Here is a 10,943-nt window from a genome sequence, read left to right as displayed (position 1 = left end):
TTTTTCTTTCTGTGTTCCTCGGTATAGAAAAGGCATACGACACTAGGTGGCACTTTGGCATATTGCGAGACCTGTCACATTTAGGTGTGTGGTGTAGAATGCTGACAATTATCGAAAGCTACCTATTCAATCGTACATTCCGTGTGCGAGTTGGCACTGTCTTATCCCGAGTATTTCTCCAAGAAACAGGATTGCCACAAGGAGGTGTATTGAGCTGCACACTTTTCATAGTTAAAATGAATTTCTTGCACCTGTCTCTCCCACGTAATATTTTTTACTGCATATATGTCGATGATGGGCAGATTGGCTACAAATCGTGCAACATCTCAACGTGCCAACGTCAAGTTCAACTAGGGTTGAACAAGGTATCTCAATGGGCAAATGAGAATGGTTTTATACTCAACGCGCAAAAGAGCACTTATGTCTTGTTCAGCCGATAGAGGGGCCTTCGTCCTGACCCCGACATACCTGCATGGTCAACCTCTGTCAGTGAAGGCCGAGCACAAGTTTCTTAGTCTCATATTAGAAACTAAACTAACCTTCATCCCACACATCAAATAATTAAAGGACTAGGTGCTTTAAAACAGTGATTACTTTGAAGGTGCTGTCACGCACTACATGGGGTAGTGACACGAAATGTCTAATGAATTTATATAAAAGCCTCATACGCACACGCCTATATTACGGTGATATAACTTATCAGTCGGCAACACCATCAGCTTTGAAGATTCTCGACTCTGTCCCTCATCTAGGCATTCACCTCTCTACGGGTGCTTTCCGAACTAGCCCTGTGGAGAGCTTGTACGTGGACTCGAATGAAAGGTCACTCCACCTACAAAGATGTTTCCTGTCCTTTTTGTACTTTTGGGAGGTGTAGGCAGACAAGAAACACCCTTCCCACTTTACAATTTATGATTTGTCTTGTTCTGGCTTGTTCGAGAACCGTCCTTCCTTTAGGCAGCCCTACGCGCTCCGTGTAAGGGGCCTGGCTGAAGAAACAGGTGTGCCTCTACTCGAACACAGTTTGATGGCTCCTGCAACATATCTGCCACCGCGGCAGTGGCAGCTTAAAGACTGTGATGTCTCTTTTGTTGAAGTCACAAAAAAGCACGCACCACTTACACACATACATACATACTTTCTAGAACTACAACATAAATACACATGTCCTGAGTTCTTTACCGACGCGTCAAACACGTCGGTGTCATATGCAGTGGTAGGCCAATCCTTTTACGAGGCCGGCGTTCTTCACCCTGATGCAAGCATTTTCACAGAAGAAGCTTACGCAATACTGGCGGTCGTAAAACACATCAAACAGAGAAAATTACAAAAAGCGGTAATATACACAGATTTCCTAAGCGGGGTCAAAGCCCTGAAAACTCCTAAAAAAACACAAGAACCCCATGCTGGGCTCACTTTACTTACGTCTGTGCACACTGTACACATCAAAACAGCACGTCGTTGTCTGTTGGGTTCCAGGGCACCGTGAGACACAAGGGAACGTATTGGCAGACAAGCTGGCCGCTTCCGCCAATGACACCACCCCCAAAGCATCAATACCAATCCCTGCACTTGACCTTAAACCTTTTTCTAAAATGAAAGCTCAGGCGGTATTGGCAGAGCACGTGGGATAAACACACAAACAATAAACTCCATGCTATTGAGCCGCAACTAGGTTATTGGCCGCCACTATCGAAATCACGACACAAGAACAGGACATACATACTCTATACATTCATATCTTTTGCCACCGGCGATCCACTGTATTGTGGGAGATGTGGTGAACCATAAGTGGTTCTCCACATTCTCGAACAGTGCAATAAGCTTGATGCTCTAAGGAAAAAGCACTGTTTACTGCCCTACCGACAGCAGCTCCCACTACACCCTGGGATGCTCATCGGTAGGGATTTGCTTTTTAAACTGCATACACTTCTCACCTTTTTAAAAGATGTGCATAGCTTTCAACCGATATTTCGAGGTCATTCGTAGCACGACCTCTGTATCGTGGTCGTGGCTGCGGTGACTACATCTCCACCATGATATTAATATGATGACATTTTGCCATCCACTTTCAAAGCACATATTTCACACCACTGCCATGCTTTTATTACTTCCATATTTTAACCCGCGTTAGCGCGAGGAATTGTAAGGCCCCTTTACAGCCACGCATCATATCATTGTACATATCTCTACACTATTGAAATGACACTCTTTGGCCGTCAATTGGCTCTTGCGCCATTAAAAAGCACTCATCTTCAGCGATCAAGAATGATGGGCACTGGGTGGTGACGTTGAATGTAGCCGGTGTATGATCAGGTGCAAAATAGACATGGGAGCGAACTGCTGTGTCATACCAGAATCTGTCCTTTGAAAGTTATCAATGGCTCCTGCGCAAAACAGTTCCGCTACCTTGCGTGCTTTTTTGGTCACACACAAAAAGCAATCAGAAAGATAAACCTTACTGTCTCTAGCAGCACGCAGAGCACCAAGGTTACGTTTTTTGTAGTCGCTCAAGAGGTGCCAGTTACACCAAGTGTTGAAGTCGCTGAGAGGCTGGGCCTAATACAACGCACAGATGCAGTCAAGGTCGAAGCGTCTGGCACGTTGGTGTCCGGCTTTGATGATATTTTCCAGGACCTAGGACACTTGAAGGCTTCACCTATCGCCTGCAGCTTAAACCCGGCGGACCACCAAGCATCAAACCCGCAAGGAGAAGTGCCGTCACCCTTTAGGAACCAGTGAAAGCAAAGCTAGACGAGATGGAACGCGACGGCGTCATCACAAAGGTGAAAGAGCCGTGCGTGTGGTCCAGCCACATAGTGCTACGAAAATTTCCCATCGCCTTGGCTTACAAACCGTGAAAAGAACTGTCTTTGGCCGACGCACTTCGCGTTTTCCTCGCAATACAGAGCTGGTGGATGAAACGGAACAATGTCAAGTCAACGCTGTTTCTTCGTTACCTATTTCAGATCGGCAGCTACTCAGCAAGAAAGCAGAGACCGAGAAGGACACACTCATGACCGAGCTCTGCCGCTATGCAAGTACAGAGTGGCCCCAAAGCAAGCAGCAGCTTCCGGATGCCTTAAAGCCATATTGGAGCTTCCGGGATGAGCTCCACGTCGAAGACAATCTGCTTCTCAGAAGTAAAAAGCTTGTCATTCCGCCAGCAAAGCGCAGGAAGTTCTCGGCCTGCTCCACGCTGAGCATTGTGGCGAAGATAAAATGAAGGCAATGGCACGACAGGTAACTTACTAGCCAAGCATGAATGCTAATATTTCAGATGTGGCGAAGACATATTCTGTTTGCGACAAATACAAAAAAAGAAATGCAAGGCTTCCCATGATCAGCCACGAGTTACCAACTCTGACATGGCAAGTTGTCGGGGTAAATATTTTTCACCACGAAGGCAATGAATACTTCATAATAGTTGACTCTTACTCATTTTTCTTTGAGATTCGCAAGCTTAGTCTTGCTACCGCTGCTGCAGTAATCAAAGCAAGTGCAGAAATCTTTGCGAGGCCCGTTTTCTACCCTTGAATATTACAGCGCGTTGCTGGAATGGCGAAACACTCCGAGGAACGAATGGCTGCAATCGCCAGTTCAAAGGCTCATGGGACGTCACACTCGAAGCCAACTCCCGGTCCTCAACTGTTACTTGGAACCGAAGACGGTTCCGACAGAAACTGTTCATCAGTGACTGCAAGAAATACGACATAAACAGCGCTTCTACTACAACAGAACTACAAGGAGTCAGCCAGACCTTCATAGCGGAAACAGTGTCGATATATAACACACGCAGCAGAACGTGGGCTCCAGCCGTAGTGGTCGGCCCTGCAGGGCCCACGCAATCCTACGTGGTGACTACAGACAATGGGCAGCAGCTACGCCGCCCAAGAGAACATCTTCGGGCCACGGAAGTCTCGTCGCCTGCCCGCGAGTCCCAAGCAGAAAATCAAGCAGTACCATCAGACTCTACTCAGATCCTTCGAAGAAGTTAGTGCATACGCCGAGAGCCGCAACGTTATCCATTGCCAGAACGTCACAAATAGCAAGGCAATCTATGTTTGCAAACGAAAAAGTTCCTCAATGCTTGTTTGTGTGTGTCTGTGTGTGTGTGTGTGTGTGTGTGTGTGTGTGTGTGCGTGCGTGCGTGCGTGCGTGCGTGTGTGTGTGTGTGTGTGTGTGTGTGTGTGCGTGTGTGTGTGTGTGTGTGTGTGTGTGTGTGTGTGTGTGTGTGTGTGTGTGTGTGTGTGTGTGTGTGTGTCTTCATTTTTTGCCCCAAAGAAGGGAAGATGTAGTAGAGTGCAAGTCACGCTTGCCCGGCAACCAACGCGCATGTACAGCTTATCACAAGCCTCCTTATATACTCAGCCGCATTATTGCATAAACTGCTTTTGTTCATCGCTACTCGTCTGGCATACACTTGGTTCTTTGGTTCATTCAACTCTAACGTCGCCTTAATTTCATTAGCTTATATAACCCCTCTTATAAAAGTACCAATCATATCTTATGCTGATACGCATAAGGTGCACAACAGAGTAAAACCACTTCAAAGGCACAGAACCCATCCGGTGCCCCTTGTCAGTACTGCTGGTTATACACCTGAACACCAGGCAGATGTCATAAACCGGCATTCTGAATGCATCATTCGCTGAGCACATTATACAGACTCCTTTAATCGACACAAGCTTGCTGAGGAACGTAACGTGATAGAAAAGCGTATTCGTGATAGAAGGCCATCTGTGGAAAGATACAATACCCTTTGATACAATAATATCTGATAATTACTTTGGTACGTAAATTCCCACATTTGGGAACTCAGCAAATTCGTTAAAGGGTGTCTAACGCCATTATAACAAACAACACTAAACGACAATTGTCAATGGCAAGGCACTGAATGTTAATTATCAAAAACACAAAAAATAAACACTTGATAGTTCTAAAACAAGTGTTCATCATTCCTAAACCATGAAAGCATAAATGACGTGGTAATTTTATGTAATAAATACAAAAAGGTGCAAATATGTGGTACGTATAAGTGCGAACTTAAATACGTGTGAACGTTAATACGAAAAGTCTCTTTAGTAGGACGAGTCACTATGAATTGATGAAATAACTTTATTAGGGTCCAATAGGTAGTGCTGGTGTCCTAGCCAGAAGTCGGCCGCTCCCACGTTGGCACCGGAACACCTAGCCTTTCAGCCGCTTCGCGGGCCCGTTAGACAACCCATAATTGTTCCTTGGGTGTAGTACTGCGCAGAGATGCGTCCCATCGTTCTTCCATATTTTCCTGGTCGCTGCTTAACGCTGAGCAATGCCAGATTATATCAGCAAGATCTGTTGTGTCGTGGCAATAATCGGATGTTTTAGGAACACTGAACACCGGATAAGTCTTGGTAATCAACAGCGGCTTTGGATATGTTCTTGTTTGTAATCGCTTGAGTGTAATGGCGTGAGCTCTATTTATTTTACTTTGTCGATAGGCAAGACCCTGCGTCCTAGATAAAATGTTTTGTTTGCTCGTTGTATGGAAGGAGGTGATCATTGCACTCTGAAACCTCAGCATCTTCTTGAATTGTGGCTACATGGTTGACAAGCCTTCATGCAGCAGTGTGGGCAGATTCGTTAAGGTTCATGGAAGCAGCGTTGATTTCTCCCTTGTGAGCAGGAAACCGAATAATCGTATGTAACTTCATAACTTTTTCGTTGAGCATTGCCAGAGCCTATCTAGAGATTACTCCTTTGGCAAATGCTCGCACGGCTGCCCTATAGAGTTGCTATGGATCCTCGTTCTATTGGGGTCCAAAAGTGCCAATGTTATGGCTACTTGCTCGGCAATTTCCGTCTCTGTGGTGTATATGCAAGCCGAGTTGACTAGTTGACGTTTACCGTTCACTAGTACTATTGTGAAAGCTTGTTTATTAAACGCGAAAGCCACGTTGGCAAACCAGCATTCCTCAGCCTCACTTTTAGCTTTTTCTAGCAGAGACTTGCTTCTGGCTTTTTTTCTGCTTACATTATGAATAGGGTGAACATTCCTCGTAACAGGTATGAATGTGATATTGTCCTTCAGTTAGTTGGGTATTTCCTTGTGGTTATCATCTATCGCTGTGATTGGTGTAACACTTTTCATTTGAGGATGTGCCTACCTGCTTGCGTTGTTGTAAGTCAAAAGAACTAAGCTCTCTCTTGTGCCTGGACAATTTCCTCTAAACTGTTGTGCATCTCAATCTACATGAGTTTTTCAGTATCGTTGTACATAGGTAGCCCAACAGGTACCTTGATTATCTTCCTCAGCAATTTGTCTCTTTCGGATCTGCCATTCGCACGTGGCTGCTACGTAAGCGAAGTAGCGCAACACAAACGAGTAAACTAGTCTCACAACGTTGTCTTCACCAAGCCCTTGTTGGTGGTTATTAACTCTTTTGATGAGCCTGACTGCATTGTGCACTTTCTTAACGATACGCTGATTAGTATACTATTGATCTAATTTGCCAAATGTGCTAAGAAAAAGGTGTGTCACGGTGATGTTTTTAGACTAGCAGTGAGGCAATTCCAAATCACAGTTCCTCTGAATTCCAAAGTTTGACGACTATAATTAGTATTTATTTTCGGTAGTAGAAGTCGGGTGCATGAAAAACACTTGGTAGCTCGAGCTGACGTACGAAGAGACACCGACAGTAAGTCGAGGCTGCCGTGAAGTATGATGTATATCAAAGATGCAATATTATAAATAACAAGATTGTGTACACTCAATACATGGAAATTCTGAAACAAGTTGCCATCCCTTACATTCGATTATTAGGCAATATCATAGAGATCTTTAAATAGTTAAAACAGATTTTAGGTGAAATTTTTAAGTTCAACACCATATACAAATGTAATAATTTCTTTGTGAATGAATAATGCATAATGAATAGTATGTAGTATTTCGCTTGAAAAACAAAGTGCCGACATTTACAAAGAACATGCAATCTGTATGAGGCTTTTTGAACACTGTTGCGAGCGTTGTAATGAAATTTTAGATAAGAACTCATATATACTCCCAAGAATTTAGTGTGACTGGCAATCTGTAGTAAACAGTTGTAGATTGTGTCATTGTGTGGTAAGATTTACCCCTTTTTGGAGTGAAAAATAACGAATACAGTTTTCGTAGGGATTACGTGCGCCCGCAATGGTTGTGCTCCAGCGGTGAAGATCATAAAGTTAATGATATTGATAAATAACAAAGTTTCATTACTAGCAGAATTTAGCATTTTAGTGTAACCTGCTTAAAGCAGCGCAGTAGCCTTGTCTAGTTGTGAAGGTAAATCATCTGCGTACAGGAGAAAAAGTAGTGGTCACAAAATGTAGCCCTGTGGCACCCCAATGTTAACCAATTTAGCATATGATTCTGACGTGCCCATATGAACGATCAGTGTTCTGTCTTTCAATGGGGCTCTGAAATGCATTTTCTGATAACCATAAAATGGATTCAGTAAAAAAGCTCATTGGCTCACTATTTCAACACCGCTAAAATTCTAAGGCTTCATCTTGTACGAGCGGAATTCCTCTTCTCTCGTTCCGACGAAAGTGCTGGAAGCTAAGCAGGAATGAATGACATAGGCAAAAAAAATACATCACGCGCGGCTCGTGACATTGAGCACTTTCTTTCTTTTTTTACTTCGATTACATGATATTTTTTTTCAGTTAGATCGCACACACGCGTAGAAAAGTCGCTGCGTCTTGCGGCGATCCCTGTATTGACCGAGCGCGCCATGTTGAAATCAGACATTGACTGATAGATGACCTCCTACGAGTGATTTTTGAGCTTCCTCCATCATTTATCGAGAGAAAAGAAAGCAATTTTCAACTGCCTTTGATCATTTCTTGTGAATTCGAGGCAATGTGCTGCGCCATATTATTAAGCTCGCGTGTTTTCGGGAGCCTCTACAACCAATCGGCAGTGTTTTCTCACAATCCTCAAAAAGTGTTGCATGGCCCTTTTAGGTAGCTTCTGATGAGTTCCAGAGGCATTCCACTAATGCCATATCGACCAAGTTTATATTTAGGGATATTAGGATTTAACGAGTCAAACGCCTTTGCAAAGTCAATAAAAACTCCTGTTACTCATAAACCGGAATTCATCGCTTTCTTAATACTGCCAATATACGTTCAAACTGTTGTCGGACATTTTTTTTGCGAAAGCAAACTGGTGAGGCAAAAGAATTTCAAAATTTTTCGAGTAACTCATCATTCGATTACAAAATACTTTTTCAGGGGCTTTTCGAAAAAAATGAAAGTACTGAGATCGCTCTATATTTTCTGCCCTGTGTTTTTCTTTTCATTTGTGCAGCGCAGTACGTTTAGCGGTTTTCATTTTAGTAAGAAATGCACCAGTTCTAAATGCGATATTTATAAAATGTTCTAGCACTGGTGGAATACTGTCTTCAAGAAGTTTGGCAGAGTAGGCTGATATGTTATCGATACCACAAACAGTGTTGTGCAATGCTAAAAAAAAAGAAGCTGCTTCGATTTGATCAGTGGGATGAAAAGAAAATGATGAATCAGAATGAGGTATGTACGATGCATCAGATGCGACAATTTCATACCCACACTTTGACAGATAAAACAAAAGGGAAGATGTCTGCGACAGCGAAAGTGCGCCTCGAAAAGAACACCTCGAAAAGAACACCAAATTTACGAGAACGGTTCAAACACCATGAAACCATTTCGGGTTACCAGTTGACTCATTCGATCATAGTAAGGTGCAAGAATTATGCACACAAACACTAAATCAAAACTACGCAAATAACTTTTAATAGCCCAATCTGTGAATTTTCTAGTGGTAATATAGACGCCGTTTCGAAAATTGATTGTCCTCCAAGTAGCTCATGTAGCAAACGAAAGGTGCTAAAAAAAGCAACGAAGCTTCCCATATTTAAGCCGCGTACGCGAGAGGCATTCGTCAGTTGATACTTGTCACTTTTCATTCTCACTGCCAACAAATGTTTTCTATCACTTGGCAAAGAAAGCATCTTCCATCCATTTCTATAATGGTTCGCGCCCTGTGTAGCACGCAGCATGCAGTCATCTTGCGGGACTTGCGATAATTCATACTGCCGTCAAGGCAGCAGGCGCCGCCTGCACGTTTAAACAAGCGCGACGTGGGCCAAAAAAATGGCGGGCGCGGGGGGGGGGGGGGGGCGTTGACTTTTTCAAAAACTGACCACACTTCAAGCGAGGACGCACATGTCGAGGCCCTCTAGGTTAGTCTAAAACTCCTATATTTTGGAAAGTAGCAACAACTCGTTGACTTATGCCGTCTCGCTGTCGCCACGTCGTCGGCCTCCTCTTTTTTTCACCCTTTCTTTTGCGGAGCCGGCACATCCACAGCGCTGTGCGCGCTTCTGGCTTGTCCGTGACGTCACGTAAAACGCGCGCAAACTAACTTTGCGCGCTTTTCATTCTCCGTGCACGCCATAAACCCTCAAAGCATCTCACTCCGAATGTGCTTTACAGCTGAATTCCGAGCCTAGTTTTTTGTGGCGATGCCTCGCTGCTGCACGTTTCAGCGCTGCCGCACGTCAAAGAAAGGAGTAAAATAATTTTGTGTTCCCTGTGATGCGATGCTTGGCTGCTTCGCGTTTCAGGGGAGGGGCACGTAAGACAACGTAGTAAAATAATTTTATGTTCCATGAGGCAAAAAAATGCCGTTTGCGGGAAGCAGTGCATTGCAGGCATAGCGAAAAATAACTTTATCCCTTCCAAGACGTCGTTCTTTGTGAGGTAATTGTTAGTAGTTTTCTTATATATGACTCTATATCTGGATGACGTTGTATGGAGACTATAATGCTTATTGCATCATTGGACTGTTTGTTAAGTTAAACAAGCACATATAAGTGTGGATTTTGGCCTTTTCTGGGTGAGTCACTATGCAATGCCGTTTTCTCTCTGCCTTGACAAAGCCTCGTTCAGTATTCATGCGTGCGTTAACTTTCAAAATATTCACTTTGTAAGCGAACGTGTGCAATTCGTAACTTGTAGTTGTGAGCGCGTGCGTTTGTGTCCGAGTGTGCGCGCGCTTGTTTATGTGTGTGTACGTGTCTACTCGTGGGCCCGTGCATTTGTGTGTGTGTACGTGTGTACCTGCGTTTGCCTCCGATTGTGTATGTCAGTACTAGAGCCTGTGTGTGCGTGTGTGCGAGCCTATGTGTATATTTCTGTGAGTGTGTACGTTTGGTATGTCTGTATTCACGCCAGAGTGTGCGTATGCGCTCGCAAGTATGTCTGCGCATGTGTATACCTGCGTGTGGCTTCGTTTGTATATGTCTGAATTCATGCTTGCTTATGTGCTTGAGCTCCTGCCTGCGTTAGCTTATGCGTGTATTCGTGTGCTAACTTGCACGTGAGTGTGCGCAAATAATATTTAGGTGTATGTATGCGCTAGCGTATGCGTGCGTTCATGTCAAAACTGTAATTATAAGGTGCTATAGTATCAGAAGCTCTTCTTTATCAGCTTCTTTTTTTCTTCTTCTTTTTAGGAGGCTGAGGTAAGGCATTGAGGTAATGGAATACAATATCTTGTATTTTTATTGGCACAGAATACAGGCACGCACATTAATTTCACTCAGGTTTTATGCTAACTCGAGATGAATTTCAGCTTCGGTGTTCAACGCTACTAGATTCTTCTTTCAGTTTGTAAACTGCGCCGACGCAGGTGTCACCTTTCTATGCACCACCACGAGGGGGCGCGCTCATCGTTTTTCGACTAGTCTGACGAGGATCACGGTGGTTACGCGCACGCCACCGACCACGCCGGCGAAGCAAAACAGCAGGTGCTTCTTCGTAGCGTGCAAGTATAGTGCAAGTGTGTTTCGTGGCAAACGCTATCATTGTGTGTCTCAGTGAGATCGGTGACACTCGCGCAGTTTGTTTTCCCACTGCTGCTTACTGCGATATCA

The sequence above is a fragment of the Rhipicephalus microplus genome, chromosome 1 (assembly GCF_043290135.1).
Source record: "Rhipicephalus microplus isolate Deutch F79 chromosome 1, USDA_Rmic, whole genome shotgun sequence".
In the NCBI taxonomy this organism is placed as follows: domain Eukaryota; kingdom Metazoa; phylum Arthropoda; class Arachnida; order Ixodida; family Ixodidae; genus Rhipicephalus; species Rhipicephalus microplus.
This window is presented reverse-complemented; position numbering follows the sequence as displayed.